Source organism: Sabethes cyaneus, chromosome 2 (genome assembly GCF_943734655.1).
Source record: "Sabethes cyaneus chromosome 2, idSabCyanKW18_F2, whole genome shotgun sequence".
NCBI classification, from domain to species: domain Eukaryota; kingdom Metazoa; phylum Arthropoda; class Insecta; order Diptera; family Culicidae; genus Sabethes; species Sabethes cyaneus.
Window position 1 is genome coordinate 179,299,056 of NC_071354.1, and position 19,691 is coordinate 179,318,746.

Genomic DNA, 19,691 nt, shown 5'->3' on the forward strand with positions numbered 1-19,691 from the left:
ATGGTTATATTCCACTAGCTGACCCGACAAACTTCGTATTGCCACAAATTAACCTGTGTTGTACATATATCATGAATCTCGGATGATCTTTGTCACAATCTCGAATTTTACAAGTTTCTGAGGAGTTCAACCTTAAATGATTCATTTTGGCAGTTACGTAACTATGAAAGCATCCCAGGTAACCAAGAAGCATCTCCAATGCTATTCAAATGTAGGCCAAATAAGACCAAGTCGCCTTAAATGCTACTTAAATGCTATTTTGGCAAAATATACAGCTACTTTACTGATAACCGTCTTATAGTGCTGACAATGCTAATTTAAAGCTAATTACCGACACGAAGAATTTGAATACAAGTTTGGATGCCGATTTACAACACCTATGCAGTCAAAAAGCTAATATACAACAACGTGCAGTATAAAATGCCAGATACGCTGATTTGCTGCTTATGTTAATGCTTATTAGTTACCAGGAACGGGTAGTTTAATATACAAATTTGCAATTTTTCCTCACAGTAAAGTACAAAACAACTCCCCTGTCCCCTCATTGCATAGCCAGAAAGCGGATAGTAATATTCGCCATGATTGTACAACATTTCGCCGAATATCATTTCGCGAAAAGCTTTAAGCGGAATGTACCATTTCACGGACAATTTTTTTGTGGAAGGTACCATTTCGCGATCCTCTCCTTACTCGCTGTCGCTCGTTCCAGAAAACTCAGGTAGGCCTAGGAAAACAAATAAACCTAGACAGTAGTGATTTCTGCGGAGAGTTGTCTCCCCCCAGTGGGCGGTGCTTCAGACGGCGGGTCACCGGCAACACTCGCGGCCGTCTCGTCCTGAATTATCTAGTGTTACTAAAGATAGTTTTTGTGGTCTTGTTATTGACTAATGTTTTATGAATGAGTCTCGAATTTCTCGAGTTCGATTAGTTTTTGAGTTTCGCAAAAATTTATGTTTTATTTGTATGAGAGTCCATATCCCCCTACCACAGGGGTGAGAGGTCTCTAACTATCATAAAATAAATTCAGGACTCCAAAATCTCCCACATACCAAATTTGGTTCCATTTGCTTGATTAGTTCTCGAGATAAGAGGAAATTTGCATTTCATTTGTATGGAAGCCCACCCTCTTAAAGGGGAGATGGGTCATAACTCGCTTTCTAAAGAGGGGAGGGGTCTCAGTTCACCATAGAAAAAATCTTGCCTCCAAAACCACTTGCCATGTCAAATTTGGTTCCATTTGATTGATTAATTCTCGAATTATGAGGAAATTTGTATTATCATTTGTATAGGAGCCCCCCCATCCTAAAGTGGGGAGGGGTCCTAATTCACCATAGAAAATATTCTTGCCTACAAAAACACCCACATGCTAAATTTGGTTCCATTTGCTTGATTAGTTCTAGAGTTATGAGGAAATTTGTATTTCGTTTGTATAGGAGCCCCCCTCCTAAAAAGGTAAGGGGTCCAAGTTCATCATAGAAAAAATGGTTGCCTCTAAAAACACCCACATGCCAAATATGGTTCCATTTGCTTGATTAGTTCTCGAGTTATGAGGAAATTTGTATTTCGTTTGTATAGGAGCCCCCCATCTTAAAGTGGGGAGGGGTCCTAATTCACCATAGAAAATATTCTAGTCTACAAAAACACCCACATGCCAAATTTGGTTCCATTTTGCTTGATTAGTTCTAGAGTTATGAGAAAATTTGTATTTCGTTTGTATGGGAGCCCCCCTCCTAAAAAGGTAAGGGGTCCAAGTTCATCATAGAAAAAATGGTTGCCTCTAAAAACACCCACATGCCAAATATGGTTCCATTTGCTTGATTAGTTCTCGAGTTATGAGGAAATTTGTATTTCGTTTGTATAGGAGCCCCCCATCTTAAAGTGGGGAGGGGTCCTAATTCACCATAGAAAATATTCTAGTCTACAAAAACACCCACATGCCAAATTTGGTTCCATTTTGCTTGATTAGTTCTAGAGTTATGAGGAAATTTGTATTTCGTTTGTATGGGAGCCCCCCTCCTAAAAAGGTAAGGGGTCCAAGTTCATCATAGAAAAAATGGTTGCCTCTAAAAACACCCACATGCCAAATATGGTTCCATTTGCTTGATTAGTTCTCGAGTTATGAGGAAATTTGTATTTCGTTTGTATAGGAGCCCCCCATCTTAAAGTGGGGAGGGGTCCTAATTCACCATAGAAAATATTCTAGTCTACAAAAACACCCACATGCCAAATTTGGTTCCATTTTGCTTGATTAGTTCTAGAGTTATGAGGAAATTTGTATTTCGTTTGTATGGGAGCCCCCCTCCTAAAAAGGTAAGGGGTCCAAGTTCATCATAGAAAAAATAGTTGCCTCCAAAACACCCACATGCCAAATATGGTTCCATTTGCTTAATTAGTTCTCCAGTTATGAGGGAATTTGTATTTAATTTGTATAGGAGCCCCCCTTCCTAAAGTGGGGAGGGGTCCCAATTTATCACAGAAAAAATTTTTGTCTCAAAAAACACCCACGTGCCAAATTTGGTTCCATTTTCTTGATTAGTTCTCGAGTTATGAGGAAATTTGTATTTCATTTGTATGAGAGCCCCTCCTCTTAGTGGGGGGAGGGGTTTCTAACCATTACTAAAACCTTTCCTGGCCCCAAAAACCCCCACATGCAAATTTTCACGCCGATTGGTTCAGTAGTTTTTGATGCTATAAAGAACATCCCGACAGACAGAAATCCATTTTTATATATAAGATAATCCAAATCTATGCTGCTATGTTGCTAGTTGATCCCGAATCTTACGATCCAGAAAATATAAATGCCTGTTCAGAATTCCGGAAACTGCGGATACATTCCATTGGCTAGTGTTTGCGAAGATGTTTAATCTTTGTATTAGTTCTTTGAGTTCATATATTCCAAAAGATATTCCAAGATGTTGTACATAAAAGAGTCATAGTCGGAAACTGAAACAAATAGTTTTTATGGCCGCATTGGATTTTATTTAACTGAATAAAAACTTCTGGCTGTTTGCAACATTTATGTAGTCTGATTAGCGTAAAATGTTGCTTAGAAAATTCTTGATCGTTTGCTATCGTTTGCTCGTTTTTTAAAATTTTGCGACTTGGTCCGGTCTGATTCAACACCGACCATATATCGCGATAAGTACTCGAGTTGAGCAGGTGAGTCGAGCAGTCGAATCAAGCAATCGAGTCAAGCAATTGGGTCGAGCAGTCAAGTCGAGCAGTCAAATCGAGCAGTCTAGTCGAGCAGTTAAATCAAGCTGTTCAGTCAAGCAGTCCGATCGAGCAGTTGAAACGAGCTGTCCAGTCGAGCAGTTTAATCGAGTAGTTAAGTCGAGTAGTTCAGTCGAGCAGTTGACTCGAGTAGTCCAGTCGAGCACTTGAGTCGAGCAGTCGAATCGAATGGGTTAGTCAAGCAGTCGGGTAAAGCGTTTAAGTCGAACTGTTGAGTCGAGCAGTTCATTCGTGCAGTCGAGTCGAGCAGATGAGTCGAGTAGTCCAGTCGAACCGTTTATTCGAGCAGTTGAGTCGAGTAGTCCAGTTGAGCAGCTGAGCCGAGCAGTCGAGTCGAGCGGTTCAGTCGAGTAGTTGAGTCGAGTAGTCAAATCGAGCAGTCTAGTCGAGCAGTTAAATCAAGCTGTCCAGTCAAGCAGTCCAACCTAGCAGTTGAGTCGAGCAGCCGAGTTGGGCAGTTGAACCGAGCACTCGAGTCGAGCAATTTAATCGAGCAGTTATGTTGAGTAGTCCAGTCTCACAGTTGAATCGAGTAGTCTAGTCGAGCAGATGAGTTAAACAGTCAAGTCGAACAGTCGGGTCAAGCGGTTCAGTCGAACAGTTGAATCGAGTAGTCCAGTCGAGCAGTTGAATCGAACAGTTAAGTCGAGCTGTCGAATCAAACAGTTAAGTCAAGCAGTTGACTCGAGCAGTCGAGTTGAGTGGCTAAGTGGAGCTGTTGAATCAAACTGCCAGTTGAGTAGAGCAATCAAATCGTGTAGTCTAGTCGAGCAGTTGAATCGAGCAATCGGGTTGAGCAGTTAAGTCGAGAAGCCGATTCGAATAGTCCAATCGAGTAGTTGCGTCAAGCAGTTCATTCGAGCAGTCGAGTCGAGCAGTTGAGTCGAATAGCCCAGTCGAGCAGTGGAATCAAGCAGTTGAATCGAGCAGTTGAGTCGAGCGTCGAATTGAACAGTTGAGTCGAGCAGTCTAGTCGAGCAGATAAGCCATGCTGTCCCGTCAAGCAGTCCAGTCGAGCAGTTGAATCGAACAGTTCAGTCGAGCAGTTCAATCGTGCAGTTAAGTCGAGCAGTCAAATCGAGTAGTAAGTCAAGCAAATGTGTCAAGCAGTCGAATCGAGTAGTTGAGTCGAGTAGTCCACTCGAGCAATTAAATCGAGCTGTTCAGTCAAGTAGTCAAGTCGATCTGTTCAATCAAACAGTTGAGTCGAGCAATCGAATCGAACAGTTCAGTTGAACAGTTCAGTAAGCAGTCCAGTCGAGCAATCAAATCGAGCAGTTTAATCAACCAGTCCAGTCGAGCAGTCTAGTCAACCAGTTGAGCAATCGAGCAGTCCAGCAGTTGACCATTGAGGTGACTAAGAATACAACCCATTGCTACGAAAGCATGACGTCCTGTCAGGGACCTGTTTTTAGTCACCGATAAGCCTCTTATGACGCCCTGTCTGAGACCTGGTTTTCGGTACAGACATAAGCCTCTTATATAAATAGAACTATAAGGGTCTTTATTACCAGTTGCAACCGAATTTCTTGGGGAGTGAAAAGGCGCAGTGCAACTAATGATAGCATAGAATTGTAAACTTTATTACATGCGGCTGAGGCGTGGGCATCCCATTTCACATAAATGTATGTTCATGAATGTGCATAAATGGAATGTCATCTCATTCTGCAGAAATACACATGTCACATTGCTGGATTATAAAATGGCATTTTTCTGGACACCAAACTGTGAGATTGGGGCGCTTGCAAGGGCACTCGATCACGCTGTCCATATCAACGATGCGTTTAATACGTCTGCCAACGTTGGCGAATAGGAAGACTTTGCTGAAATGACTATTCATTGTTGATCTTCTAGGAGGTAAGTCACAAGTTTGATTCATTTTTTCGGAAAGATACAATTAACAATCATCAGCTTACTTACTTTAGTGGCAACGGTCCGTTGCCGATCTTGCGCCGAACGAAATATAGTCCTCCAGTACTCTCGGTCCTGGGCTGTCGTTTCCTACTCCCAACGAACACCAGATGCATCGTCTTCGACAGCGCACACCCATCGAGTGCGGGGTCTGCCTCGGAGTCTACGGCCTCTTCCTGGTTCTCTGCTAAAAATAGTTTTGGCTACTCTTTCGTCGGGCATTCTGGCCACGTGTCCAGCCCCCAGCAGCCTGCCACACTGCACTACCTTCACTATATCAGCATATTTGTATACTTGGTACAGCTCGTGATTCATGCGTCTACGCCACACTCCATTTTCCATTTTACCACCAAGTATGGATCGCAGAATTTTGCGCTCAAAAACCCCAAGCACTCGATGATCAGCTTCCTTTAGCGTCCATGATTTATGTCCGTAAAGGTCCACCGGGAGGGTTTAGTGTTTTGTAGAGCACTGATGTAAAATCATCAGCACACAAGTGAAATTTGCAGTGCTGAAATGGCTCACGTAGTTCGTTTATGAACATAGTGGACATAAGCGGTCCCAAAATTGCTCCTTTCAAGGATTTGGGACGTGGAAAAACTACCGGAGGAGTGGATGATAGGTGTAGTCTGTCCCGTCAACAAAAAAAAGTGGTCGGCTAGATTGCTGTAATTACTGCGGCATTATGCTGGTCAACGCTGCTAACCAGGTGCTCTCCCAGATTTTAAGAGGAACGATCTTCAGCAAGAGTAGCCAGCTCCTAGCCTTCGCAGACGACCGTGACATCTTTACTAGAAACGTTTGGATGGCGGAGGCAAGCTACGCTAGACTAAAAATGAAGGCTAAAAGGATTGGGTTACAAATCAGTGCGTAGAAAATCAAGTATAAGGTAGGAAGGAGCTCCAGAAAACACACCGTTCGCCTCCAATAAAGAAACTGACTAAAGAAATGACATCAGAGCTCAGTCACACGCGGGCCCCTTGCAATCATTAAATCTTATTTGCTCAACGATGATTGTTGAACGTGACTCTGTTCAAAGTTGCTAGAAAAATTTCTAGCAATATTTTTTCGAGTTCAACATTTAGGCCATTTTATGAACTGTACGACACAAATTTGCATTGCCTGGTGTTTTCGTTAGGTAGATCAATTTCGTGATGATACGATGATGTTTGTTGCCGTTTGCTTGCAGTCAATATTTCCTGCCGCGTTCATCGACTGATACACCGCGAGTTTTCGAGCAAAAGATTCAGAAGGTTTCATCGAGGTTCATGCGCACTTGGTTTCGACGGACCGAAAATGAGTTACCTGTCACTTCTTTGGTCAGTTTCTTTAGTATTAACATTTTGTTGCTCAGTTCACTCCTCAATGAGTAGAAGGTAGAACATCAATGTGCAGGTTGCTGAGTAATCGCAGCTAGTAAAAAAGAGAAAAGTTAAAACAAAACGGAGCAACATAAATCGCGACTGAGTAAAGTGTGAATTTTTCTCTTCTCTTTTTTTCTTCTGAGGAGGAATCATCCCTATTGGCAGTCCTCTACGGACTTGAGACAGTAACTTTGCTTACGGAAGATATAGGGTTTATTTCTAATTCCCGTCGAAGTAAGTAAAATCATTTTAATTTTCATCATTTGTTGGATGGATTTAACGGGAACCTAGCAGTCATTAACTTTTCGTCGAAAAGCCCAATTTCGGAAGCAGTTTTTGGACCCAAAAACTTCGGGGTTCTGTTTATAACAATGTAAATACTGCATTCTTCTTGCCAATCTGAACACAGCGAATACATTTTCATGAACAGAATTTTTGTTTCAAACAAAAAAAACTGCTTTTGAAATTGGTTCTTCGACTAAATTGGATTCGACTAAAACACAATACCTTCGGATCCGTGAACTTTAAATCACTGAAAAGCGATTAATAAAGCATATTATTGAAATTACGCAACTACCTTTACGTCTTAAATTCGTCGTACCATTGTGTGTCATAAAAATGCTGATATTTTTACTAATTCGTGTTGGATAGCACGGGAATAAGCAATTACGACGAAGCAGCAACATACCCTACATGCACTTGAAGGAAAGGTGTTGCGGACTGTTTCTGGCGGAGTACAAACGCAAAGCGAAGAGTGGCTTAGGCGTATGAACCACGAGTTGCAGGCACCACTTGGAGAGACTCCCAACGTACACCTGGAAAAAGTTTGAAGACTATGGTGGACCGGCCACGTCGCAAGGATGCCGGTCGACTGTGCATTGAAATCCCTTCTCGTCAAGAACTTCACCGGTACTAGGAATAGAGGGGCCCAACGTGCAAGATGGCTCGATCAGGTTGAGGTCGACTGCTTTATGCTATTCTAGAAGAAGTACCACGGGTTCTCATAAAGCCCGCCTGGTGCTGTCCTGCAAAATGTCTTGCAAGTGAGGATGGACGACATTACAAGATAAGCGAGAGTACCTTGTAGGCGGCGTTGGTCAGCGTAATTGTCATTTCTGTAAATTTCTGCCAAGAGTCGGTCCTTTTCAGCGGCTCTTAGTCTTCAGTTGTCCGATCTCTTCGAACTGGGTGCCGGGTCGCTATTATAGTTTATTGGCACTCACAGGTTAAAATCGTTGAAAGTGGCCCAATCAACTGTTACTAATGAAACAGAAGTATTCGCAGAAAGTTTATCAATAGCCAGGAAAGCTGGTTGGGGAGAAACCGGAAGCTGCAGCAATGACAAAAAGAGTTGCCATTCTTTTCCAGCGTAACCCAACCTCTTCGTTCATCCGAGACGCTGCAAACAAGCGTCAAGTGTCGCTGCAGCCGTGCATTGAGCTACAATTAAAGAACAAGCCGAGCTGTCAACTTATAAGGAGATGGCAAATCTAAATCGCAACGTTAAACAAAATAAGCTGACCAAAACACGATCCCGAAAACTGTACACGTCGATGTCGTTGACAAAGCACGATTACGTGGTAATGGATGCTAAAATTTACATCAAGGCAGACTTCAAACAGCTTCCTGGGCAAGAGTTTTATACACTAGCTGACCCGACAAACTTCGTATTGCCACAAATTAAACTGTGTTGTACATAAATCATGAATCTCGGATGACCTTTCTCACAATCTTGAGTTTTGCAAGTTTCTGGGGAGTTCATGGGTGTTTTATTATAAAAATTTTCCTCACAGTAAAGTAAAAAACAACTCCCCCATTGCTTAGCCTGATAAAATAAAGCGGATAGCATTTAAATATTCGCCTTCATTACAAACCATTTCGCCGAATACCATTTTGAGGAACCCCAATTCTCGGTTGACCATAACGCGGAATATAGAATTTCGCAGAATACCATTTCGCGAAAAACCTTACGCGGGATGTACTATTTCACGGAAAATCTTTTCGTAGAAAGTATCATTTCGCAGGGGTGACCCAACTAAGGGAAAGTAATAGAGGTCAGTAGATCTAGGAAAATAAATAAACCTAGATAGAGGTGATCTCTACGGGGGGCTGTCTCCCCGCAGTGGCCGGCGAATCCGACGGCAGGTCGCCGGCAACACTCGCGACCTGTGGCCGTCTCGCGCTGAATTATCTAATGTTACTATTGATAGTTTTTGGTGGTCTTGTTATTGATTAATGAAAAAGTCTAAAATTTCTCGAGTTCGATTAGTTTTTGAGTTACGCAAAAATTTCTGTTTTATTTGTATGATAGTCCTTATCCCCCTACCACAGGGGTGAGGGGTCTCAAACCATCATTAAAAAAAATCCTGCCTCCAAAGCCCCCCACATGCCAAATTTGGTTCCATTTGCTTGATTACTTTTCGAGTTATGAGGAAATTTGTATTTCATTTGTATGGGAGCCCCCCCTCCTAAAGTAGAGAGAGGTTCCAATTCACTATAGAAAAAATTCTTGTCTCCAAAAACACCCACATATCAAATTTGGTTCCATTTGCTTGTTTAGTTTTCGAGTTATGAGGAAATTTGTATTGAAGCCCCCCCTCTTAAAAGAGAGAGGGGTCATAATTCCCCTTCTAAAGAGGGGGTGGGTCTCAATTCACCATAGAAAAAAAATGCCTACAAAAACACCGACATGCTAAATTTGGTTTCATTTGCTTGATTAGTTCTGGACTTATGAGGAAATTTGTATTTCATTAGTATGGAGCCCCCCCCCCTCCTAAAGTGGGGAGGGTTCTCAATGCACCATAGAAAAAATTCTTGTCTCCAAAAACACCCACATGTCAAATTTTGTTCCATTTGCTTGATTAGTTCTCGAGTTATGCAGAAATTTGTGTTTCATTTGTATGGGACCCCTCCTCTTAGTGTGAGGAGGGGTCTCTAACCATCATAAGACCCTTCCGTGGCCCCAAAAACCCCTGTATGCAAATTTTCACGCCAATCGGCTTATTAGTTTTCGATTCTATAAGGAACATTCGGGCATATAGACAGAAATCTATTTTCATAGGTATAGATTTGTATGGGAGCCCCCCATCTGGGTGGTGGGAGGGATCTCTAACCATCATAAGAACCTTCCCTGGTACCAAAAACCTCTACATGCAAATTTTCACTCTGATCGGTACAGTAGTTTTCGATTCTATAAGGAACATAGAACAGACGGAAATCCATTTTTATAGGCATAGATTTGTATGGGAGCCCCCCCCCTCTTAGTGGGGGGAGGGCTATTTACCATCGAGAGAACCTTCCCTAGCCCCAAAAACCCCTACATGAAAATTTTCATGCCGATCGGTTTAGTAGTTTTCGATTCTAAAAGGAACATAGGGACAGGCAGACAGAAATCCTTTTTTATAGGTATAGATTGTTAATCACCTTAAAAAAGTTGAATTAGCAGAAAATTTATTCAATTCACACGTAATCTTGTTTGGTCAAATTTTGATCGTATCACCCTACATAAAGTGCAACTACTGTAATTGAAAAGATATCCGTTCCATGGCATCCAAATGACTGCAATACATGTCATTGTTGTGTGTGTCTTAGCTCCTAACCGATGATGGCGGAACTCCATTTACACGCATTCCCACCGGTCGTGAGTTGTCCGCCCATCAGCGCACCGAGACGGGGAGATCAGAATTTCCTAATCAATGTAAACACCCAAATGAATTTACGGCGTCCCATAACATTCGCTCCGAATTCACTTCCCGCTGATGTATGGCCTTCCTCGCGTATGGGCCGATATCTTCAATAAATCTCGCAATACACTTTTCAGCGCCCGGCTCGGCTGTGCCCGGCCAGTTTCAACAGCCGCCCGTAAATCACGTTTCACATTTACGCCCGCACCTGGGCTCTTTGCACTGTGTAAGATGGCGTGCTGAATTGAATGCTCACGGTTTCTTGCTCTGCGCCGAAATAAAAAAAAAGTCAAATCGCCAATATACAAACGCACCCGGTGAATTATGACTTGAGTGCCCGCGGCTCAGTTGTCCTGCGACTAAAGCACCACCATTGAACGGCCTCGCCTCTACACCGCCTGTCCGGCTACCCGCAAGGGACAAAACACAACTCCCATTGTTGTCGGTATAATATATTCCACAAATCGCACTCATGGAGGCAACACAAACTGACTGTTACATTTGCTTACTCGACAGTCCACACAGATTGAGTGATGCAATCCATCGTACTAATAGATTCTAATTTTAGGCATCCACCCACCCCCCGCACAAAACAAAATACATTCAAGGAAGCTATAATGAAGTCATTCGTGACGCCTTGCTTACAAGCTGTACTCTTTTTTTGGTACAAATTGATGTTTTATGTCACGTTCTCGAGATTGGCTAAAATGTCCAAAAAAACACTGATATGTGAAGATAAATCGTGCACAGTCCGATGGTTTCTATATTGGGTCTGTGAACTAAATTGAGTCTGTTCAGCCAAAAATAGCGCCAGTGACCGTAAACAATTGGGCACGCTCCAATCCTTAGTGTCCATGAATGGGTTTTATAGTCGAAAGGAAGTATGTTATTATAAACATTATTAAGTGGGAAAAAATGTGCCTCAAGTTGGATTGTAAGTGTCTTGAAAGAGGTTCCGGCTTTGATTGAGCTTTGCTACAGTATAGAGTAGAGTAGAGTCGCTTTTTTCTCGGGTCGCCGACACATTCTCAATTAGGAAGCTTATTATGGCACAGAGCAAAGCTCGGTCTTTGCGGTTAGATCAGCCACTTGGGTGTAATTATTATTCAGTTTGACAGCACATAGGGAAGGACTGTGGTAAGGTTCTAAATTTAAATACAATATTTTTGGTTTCCCACAGAGAGCAGTCAGCGAGGTGTTGATGGATGATTTTGACAAAATTCCTATGGTTCAATCATTAAACGATAAAATTATACGACAAGATTCTATTGACGTTTGCAGAAAACAAATTTTCATCATTCTGAGTTCACTTTACTTCGTTCAAAATGTTTTGTCTTCCAAATTCCATAAATTCTCAACTAAGATCACGACTTTTAACCTATCACTCAAAAGCTATGCTTCGAAGGGCTTTAGAATTTCAAACAAACGGGCTTGCTAAAACGTTTAACCCGTCCGGCGAGTAAAATAAATCTTCTTGTTTGAGTTGAAGTTATCCTTCAGTAACAGTTTTCCAGGAAGCCCACGCTACTTCAACGTGTTTTTTTCCTTGTTCTTAAATAACACAGCGAAAACAAATATTTTTCTGAGAGTAGCTCACTTGGGGATTTTCCGAACGCCAACTCTTTTGATCGTAGCGAAGGGAAAAAAAATACAAAACTTGGCCAGAAGAGTTCTCCTATCTTTCAATAATGCAATACAGGGTGAGTTTTCTCGGTACAACTTATAAACAACACAGTAGAGTAGCAGAACCTGTTCTGGTCTCTGACCATTGAAGACTTTTGGCTATTTCTGGGTTTAAGTTTCAATTCATAATATGGATTTTTCCTAAATTAGCAACCATTTTTGATGAATACCTAATTTTTTTAAAATGTAAACGCCTTTCACCTTAACCGCAACTTCAAGGCAACTATCGCTAATTCGCTTCGCTGCTCGAACCAGCCACAAGGATATTTCCCATTGATATTTTTTTATTCAACTTTCTTCCGCCAACACGGAACAGCCCAACTGGTCTGAAAAAAAGAATCGCATCCGCATTGATCCCTGACAGATGTTTGGTACATTGCCGGTGGGTGTTGCCACTTTCCGTGGTTGGGTATTAAATTTGTTTACGCTCCGTTGGTACCGGGCGCGAAGAAAGCAGATTACTTCTTCACAGCCCACAAAGAACTTTCCTAGATAGTATTCCTGACCCCTCTGCTGGTTCTTCGAAAGTAATGAAGTTATAACTGGTTTTCAATCTGCACGGGGATTAACCGGCCAATCGCAAAATATATTCACGTAGTTCATGCCTACGGCAGCGTGAAATAAGCAACCAAGCAACCAAAAAGGATAGTTTCAATCCACGCGGTAGCACAAAACTCCCGCACCTAATCTCACCGCGGTTCAGTGGTGGGTTTCCGAACCGAATCCAAAAGATGGTCGAACTTTACGAGCCACGAAATATGTTCGGGTGAAACTTCCACCGCTCGTATGCTACACTGCTCTAGGGCTGGATATAAAAGCTATCCGCTGCTTCTCACATCTGAATTTAAAGGATATTCGCTACCTACGGTTTGGACTGATACACGCCGTCATGGGGAGGTGGCGTGTGCCTTCAGTGCCAGCAGTCGGTGGTGGTATTTCGGTCAGAATGACAAATAAACAATACACTATTCCGGTGAGTAGAATCGCAGATTCTGCACTACACTCCGTGATTGTGGCCACTGCCAGTGACGGGTCACAAATTTGGAAATACAGGTGGTGGTCCTCAATTCACAGAAGGATTCTCAAGTGTTAGATTACCCGATTTAATAAATAGTAAAAAGTACATTGATCTTCAGAGTAATTTAAAACCTCAAGAACTTGCCAGTTTCAATGTAAATTGTACACAATAAAACTAGTCACACAACTCGAGTATTACTTTTAACGGGTAACAGAACAACTGACTGTAAAACTAAAACTTTAAACTGTTCGTACGCTTGAGTTCAACGAGACTGTACGGTAACCAGCACATCAGAAAAATTCTGGCTGGATTATTAAGGAATTGCTTTTTACGGTCCGCCAAATCCTACGCTCGATGAGTTTAGAAAATTTGTGGCAGCTTCGAAATTGGCTTAAGTATTGGCTTTGTTTTAAAGAAAATCAAGTGTGACAATTTGACATAATACTGTACCTTCTATAAAACCTGCCAATAAAAATCATGACGGAATTTTCTACATGTTCTGCATTGAAATGAGCCATGGGTAGTTCTTTTACTGCATCGTTATGCGAAGTAGAAAGTTCAATATTTGAAAACAAAAGTTAACTTTTTGTTTAAAACAGTGAGTGGGATAAACTTAGAACCGAATAATTTAATTTCGATAGTGAAGGTTGTAATTGGAATATTAAGTATTTAAAGCTTATTTAACAAAAGTATTTAACATTTGAAAACACATACAGTTAATCTTTTATAATTACTCTGTACAATTTTATTATGATATTTTGTCTGTTTGTTTAATTGATTTGTTCTAATGATTGAGAAAAAGAAGATTAATAGGAAATTTAAATTTAAAAACAGATTTTGAATATTATACTCACTTGTAACTAAGCATAGCCATGATTATTGAGATCACCTGAGTTTTGATCTATAAACTGAGATGCAAGTCTTTTATGGGTATGAAATGGGGAAGGCAACTAGGAAGAAGCGCCCAACATAGCTCTAGCCATCCCAAGCCCCTACCTAGCGCCTCCACGTGGCCATACCTGGAAATACTTCAATTTGTATAATTGAGTAGCCAACCTTACAAATGTAGTTTTAGGCAACCATTAAACCACACGACTTTAATTTCAAGTATTATATGATTTATACTAATTTTTTGGTAAACTAATCTATTTTCAGAGAGCGAAATAAGGCGCTATATCCTTGGCCAATTGCAGCCTGGCTTCTGGTCTAAATGCCATTAGTTCATCCCTGAGGGTCCGGAGTATTACTTAACCCTTATTAGCAAAGATACTCCCAACGACTGTAAATAAATCATTATCTATGTATATGGCAAGCGTTTGGTACGGGAGGTCCACGCTTTCTTCCTTCCCTTGATTTCAAGGAGTTTGATGGAATTAGGTATTTTTTCTAGTTCCACTTGATTCCTTGGAATTCTCTCTGCGGTACATGCTGCGCAGTTGGCCTGGCCGTTGACAAGAAAAATGATTGATTCAAGTAATCGTCATTTTCCAGGATGCCTTCCAGAATTGGCTGCGTTAGTGTGAGATTAGATTAGATTAGATAAACTGAGATGCAAGTCTTTTACATTTTTGTTCAAAGATATCAAATTAAAGGTTGTCTAGAACAACTGCTGTTAATTTCGTCAAATAGAACCAAACTTACGCGTACAGCTTAAAGTTCATATCTTTTCTAGGCACTATAAATAAATCTGGCATACCACAAGGCAGTAATACGAGCCCAATGCTTTTTTCGTTGTACTTTGCTTATGGGTATTGATGGATGAAAGTTGTTGTACGTAAATATATCTCACTGTTCGATTTGATCTATCCAAGAATGTATTAATTCGTAAAATGTGCTGAACATTTTAGTCAACTGGTGATACAAGAACTGGCCTTTAAAAGACTCTTTAATGCGGGTCAGATTGTTACATTCCATCGAACTGTCAACCCAATATTATTCTAATACCTATATTATTAATAGTAGTAGTAGTAAGAGGGAAATCCACCATCATTTCAAGGACTTGCCAGTGTATGTGGGTAGACTTACAGTAGATCCAAATTTGATTATCAAATGAATATCACACTAATGCTGTTATAGAAGGACCAAAAGGGGTTTGGCGGACCCACAAGCAGAGACACTTGTGCGCATTCCGGGGTTTTAAGATTTTCCTTCCAACATTAGGATCCTTCCATGTAATAATCAATTTCGCTGCACCAGCTTTAACCCACGTGATAGCTTGTTTGTGAGAAGAACTTGGCATAACTGTTTCAGACCTTAAGGACTCCGGTTGGCAATCCACTCAATCATCCAGCCTTCCACAATTATGCTGTTCATAACAATGATAACAATCATAACAATTATAATATGATAGATAGTAAGGTTATAATAATATTCTGGTAAAAGTTCTATGTCATACCTTCATGATTGAGTTTTACCTACAACCCGTTAAGTAATTTCCCGTTTTGTAGTAGTCTCATCCTTCCTGTCCTCGCCATAGTTCTCTCCTCTCCACTTGAGCTAGCACTAATCTACAAAAAAAAAAAAACGGAAATCCCTTGCCGGTTTTCGTCTGGCTTGTTGTTGCAGTATGCAGATGTTATTGTGTTCTCGTTTGTACCGATATTATCAATATTTTGTATGTATTTGGTAATTTGGTAATTTTCAATAATATAAAAAATTTACTGTGATTGAAGGTGAATTTAATATGGATATTTTGCTCACCAGTACCGCTGATCCAATATGGTTATTAAATATTATTATTAGAATAAATACCTGTATGGAACGTGTCAACGATACTGGCAACACTCACCCGCCTTGCTATGCCAGTTACCAATACTTAAATATACTTCCTCACAATTCTAATACCTATATTATTGATGACCAGAAACTTAAGCGGGCTGAGCAAGTTGTTTTCGATGCCAAGCTGAGTTTCAATTTCAAACGGTTTAGACTTTCACAAAACTGATTTTAACAGCCTAACTATTTACGGCAATTGCACAGATCGGTTGGCGATTCTTGTTATTTTCTCCTGATGTTGACATCGCCGTTGATACAGGCATTTGCACCCTGAACAGTTTGATCACCGATTACGTTCCCTTACACCGATCTGCTCGTAGGCCTTCTTGGGTAAACGCGCATCTCCGTCGACTGAAACGTGTAAGATTCGACAAGCGACACTTTAACTGTGCCTGTAGGGATTTTTGAGGTTACAACCTGTCTTCTATATAAACAGTATACACTACGTATGCAAGGAAACCTTCGCAGAAATCCGAAGAAATTCTGGTCTTTTGTCAACTCGAAGAAAAACGAAGACGGTCTGCCTATTAATCTGTTTTTGTTGATCGAAAAATTAAAAAAGTGGCCGGACCAGACGATTTTCCATCTTGCATCCTACAGTAGTGCCCTACTGTTCTCACTAGACCTATTGTACTATTGTTCAGTGCTTCAGTCCAGCAGTATAAGCTCCCTACTCTATGGAAAGAATCAGTAATGTTCCCCATTCACAAGAATGGTTATAAGCGCACCTTTCAAAACTATCGAGGGATTACATCATTATGCTATCATCATCATCAGCTATAAAATGCTCGAGATAATCGTGAACGACACTTTGTTCGCTAAATGCCAACACTACATTTCCTCAGGTCAGCTTGTTTTTTTTTAAATTCTATCACCATGAATCGCGTCGATTTCGTCTCATTCTGCCTGCGCAACATGAATGAAGGGGTCCATATTGATGCAGTGTACACGGACTTGCAAGCAGCGATCGGTCGGGTGGATCAGGGTATTCTCCTTGCTAAGCTGGAGAAGCTGGGAGTTTCCGCAACGTCTTGCAAGTGTTTACACTCATACCTAACACACACGTGCCCAGGCTGGGTGTGAAGATCGGGTCTGAGTTTCCCAATTCGTTCTGCAGCATCTCTGGCGTACCATAGAGGAGCAACCTTGGACCACTGCTTTTCTCTTTTTTTAAATGAACTGTCAGCTCTCCTGTCACCTGGCTGCCGGTCTTTTTATGCTGACGATGTAAAAATCTTCAAGGTAATTAAAATGACCAGGAATATTTTCGGCCGAATTTGACGTTCGGTTATACGTGTTTCGGTCTTATGTGATTCGGCCATTTGTGATTATGACCATTAGACATATTGTGCCATTTGCTATTTCGGCCATTCGTAGGTTATCCGATGCAGCAATTTCGTGATTTCTATTATAATTTTCTTTTCCAACCAATAATTGTTGAAAAGCAACAAGTTTCAAGGTCAAAAATCCCCATCCCCATACGTTTTATGTGTGGATTACCTTGCTTCCCAGGCAGGACAGTTATATACATCATCTGTTGATTTCGATTATTTTTTTTTTAGAAAAAAGTGACGGAGTTTTCTCGTCTCAACAGGTCGAAGATTCTTTACGACGATTAAACCTAGACTAAATTGATGTCTTTGCATGGTGAGTACGCCAGAAAAAGTGACAGAGTCTCCTCGTCCCAAGTCCCAACAAGAAATCTGTCGACCGCGATTAAACCTAGACCAATTTGAAGTCTGTGTTAGGGAAGTGCGCCAAACAAAGCAACAATATCCCCAAGATTTCTTAATACCGCGATTATACCTAGATTAATTCGAAATCTGTGTTGAGGAAGCACACTACAGCTGTAGGGTTCAGTTATTATTTATTTATTTATTATTTATTATTATTATTTATTTCAAAAAATCCATCTGACTGTTTGTCTTAATGAATAAAATAATTCTGGCTTCTATTGAAAACATTGACTAGTCGCTCTCGAAAAACATGAACTGGAACATTGAAGTCAAATAACTCAAATACTTCATTGAAACGTTGGCACATAATTCTGACAGGTTCATGAGCGCCAAATTGGCGGTTCCGCGGCTCTAGGTACAGAAAATTCCTTTGACGTAACTGCCTAACAGGGGCATATATGTTCAACTGCTCCAGTAGCGAAGGACAGTCTACGTGGTTGGATAGAAGCTTCGCAGCGAAGACAGCTTGGGCAATTCGTCGTCTCAACTCCAAAGGCTGAATACCAAGAAGTCGGCAGCGATCTTCGTATAATGGCAAGTTCAGCGGGTCACTCCAAGGCAAATGGCGAAGCGCGTAGCGGATAAATTTCTTCTGCACCGTTTCTATTCTGTTGCACCAGTTGGCGTGAAATGGGCACCAAACAACAGAATTAGTTTCTAGGATCGATCTCACAAGAGAGCAATAGAGCGATTTAAGGCAGAGAGGATCACGAAACTCATCGGCAATTTTGAAGATAAATCCTAGCTGGCGGTTAGCTCTTGAGATGATACTTTCGTAGTGGCTCCTGAATGTTAACTCGTTATCTAGCAGCACTCCCAGGTCTTTGACACATTGCACACGGTGGAGACAGTGGCCCGAAATAGTGTAGTTATATTCGATTGGCGCACGCTTCCGGTGAAACGAAATTATGTTGCACTTGTCTGTACTTAAAGTTAGACAGTTTGTTGCACACCAGCTCACAAAAGAATTCAGGTATACCTGTAGTTCCACGCAGTCGCTTTGGCACGTGATGACTCTAAAGATTTTTGTATCGTCAGCATAAAACAACCGACAGTCCTGCGGAAGCAAAAGCGCGACATCGTTTATGAAAATCGAGAAAAGAAGCGGGCCCAGGTTGCTGCCTTGTGGAACTCCAGATCGATTGGAGAAGCAGTTGGAAACAGTAGATCCTACTTTTACACATAAATTTCGCTTCGTTAAGTAAGATCTAAACCAGCAGATGGCGTCCGTAGATACACCCAGTCGCTCCATTTTCCCTAGCAGTATTCTGTGGTCTACACGGTCAAAAGCAGCTTTCAGGTCTAGATAGATAGCATCGGTTTGCAGGCTAGAGTCCAAGCTTTGCATACAGCGGGAAACAAACTGCATCAAATTTGTGGTTACCGATCTTTTTGGAAAAAATCCATGCTGCTCAGCATCAATGTAGAATTTACAACAAGCAAACATAGCGTCATTAACAATTATCTCGAAAAGTTTTGAGCAAGCGCACAAGGACGTGATCCCGCGATAATTAGTTATGTCGCGTTTATCGCCTTTTTTATATATTGGAAAAAGATAAGAAGATTTCCATCGGTCAGGGAATTTGCATTGCTGTATCGACATATTCAAAAGCTTGGCGATAGGAGAACTAAGTGCAGAACCGCATCGCTTCAATATCGCAGAAGGGATGCCATCCGGTCCAACTGCGTACGAGGTCTTCAGTTTACCCAATGCAGCAATAACGGTATCAGTAAATATGGGGTAGCTCGAATGGGAAAGCGTCACGTGGTGCTACGTTGCTGGCTTCCTCAATTTGTGCGCGAGAAGCGATGGAGTCGTTGAATGTTAATTTAAAATGTTCGGCGAAAAGGTCGCACTTCTCACGTTCACTGTTGGCGACGCAATTCCCTGAAAACATGGACGACGAAAATCCATTTTCCTTGCGCTTTGTGTTCACAAATGACCAGAATTGTTTCGGTTGCAGACGAAGATTATCTTGGATGCGCTTCACATATCGGTTGTACAAATAACGATTGTAGCTACGATATTGGTGGCTTGCAAGGTTGAAATATGATGCTACATGATATGTGCACATTGCCATTTGATTGGAAGAGTAGTGACAAGAATGGGCAAGATAGTACCAAAAAAGCATATATTTTTGTTCTTTAGCTCAGCATACACACAATTTAGGAACTAAGTTGATATATTAAATTGTTCAATTAACAACTACCGTAGATATGGTTTAGTTACAATGAAACCTAATTTTACTGGAAGTGCATGAACTTTAGCACAATCTCACCCCTTCTA